We start from the raw sequence: 1,784 nt of genomic DNA on the forward strand, positions 1-1,784 counted from the left end.
GAAACGGTGGGGTTTTCCACCCCCTCTAAAGTTAATACTTGCTTTTCTTTTTCTTTGCTTAGCTCTCTGTGTACTTATCACTAATTCATCCCAACTCTCTCTTACAGACTAAAACTTTCTCAGTATAGTCAGAGAAATCAGGTACGCCTGTTTCCGTGGAAACGTCACTCATGAAGCCTGGAGTTCCTCTGCTCCAGCCTGCTCTGCTCGCTTTCCTACTTGTCTGCACAGCTGTCAGCTTGGCGCTCCCTTTAGCATCATTCTGGAAGATTATTTTGCCTCTCTCCTATATTAGATCCCCCTTTACACTAGGTTTGTGCATTCTTTTCCCCTTGTAGTCTGTCCTCATTACGGCTTTCAGTAGCTTTGCAAGAGTAGGTGTATTATTGCTGTTAGATGCCGTCGAGTTGGCTGTGGCTCATAGTGACTCTATGTTCAACAAAACCAAACCCCGTCTGGTCCGGTGTTGTTCTCAGAACCTCTGCTGTGCTTAACCTCAAGGTCACAATCACTGTATCAATCTACCTCATCAGGGATCTTCCTCTCTTTCAATGAACTTCCATTTTTCCATGTTTCAATTACTAGTGGAAGTTAGAAGCTCTTTCTCCTCATTTTGAGCCATTCCACATGAGCAAGGGAGCTCTAGTGGCCTGGTGGTAAGAAGCTGCACTGCAATCCCAAAGGCATGCAGTTTGAATCCACCAGCTGCTCCGTGGGAGAAGGATGGGCAGTCTCCTCCTGTGAGATTAACTGTCTCTGAAAACCTGCTGGAGGATCAGCTATGAGTTGGTTCTGACTCAATGGTACATAACAACAACAGCAGCAGCACTGACTAAAAGCTTTACTCCATTCATGTCATTAAGGAATAAGGAAGACTGAACAAGAATTGATTTTGGTGAAGAGTATTGAGTATACTATAGACTGTCAAAAGCAAACCCCAAATCTGTTTTGAAGGAAGTGCAACAAGAGTGCTTCTAAGAGGCAAGGACAGTGACACTTTGTAGCACTTACTTCAGGCATATTTTCAAGAGATAGCAATCCTTAGAGAGAGACTTCATGCTGTGATAGAGTAGGGAAAGAGAGAAAGCCCTTCAATAAGATGGATCAACACAGCCCCTACTTCACTGCACTTGTGCATCTATCTTGTTAAGATGATGGAGATCATGAGGGGATACAGGGTAAAGCAGCCTTCACATCTGCTCTTCAGAGGGTTGCTAGGAACCGTAGCTGACGTGTTTGAACCTACCAACAACAACAACAACACAGGCCAGCAGTTCTTCCCTAGTCATATTGTGGGTGCCTTCCAACCTGAGGGTCTCATCTCCAAGCTCTATATCAGACAATGTGCTGCTTGCTGCTATGCACAAGGTTGTCAAGGGCCTATTAGTCCAGAAGTCGATGGCCAGACCTTCTTCCTACTCTGTCTTGATCTGGGGGGTCCACTGAAAGCTGTCCACCATGAGTGGCCCTGATATTTTAATGACCTGTGGCACAGCTTCTAGCATTGCAGCAACAAGTAAGACACCACATTAAAAAAACTAACAGACAAGTGTGTGTGCGGGGGCGGGGGAGGGGAGAATTGCAGATGCCAATATTTGAAATCTTGTGTGTCTGAAAAGAACACAAGTTGGGCTTTATTGATTATTTGACTGATTGGGGAATTCTAGATAAAAGTCCAATTTCTTTCAGAATTTAGAAGAAATTGCATCATTCCATCTGGCTTATAGTATTGCTTTTTGTTCTGTTTTATGTTACGTGGCAATTTACTTGAATATGTTTCATAT

The sequence above is a fragment of the Elephantulus edwardii genome, unplaced genomic scaffold, assembly GCF_000299155.1.
Source record: "Elephantulus edwardii isolate Elephantulus edwardi_28Jun2011 unplaced genomic scaffold, EleEdw1.0 scaffold00031, whole genome shotgun sequence".
Classification (NCBI taxonomy): Eukaryota; Metazoa; Chordata; class Mammalia; order Macroscelidea; family Macroscelididae; genus Elephantulus; species Elephantulus edwardii.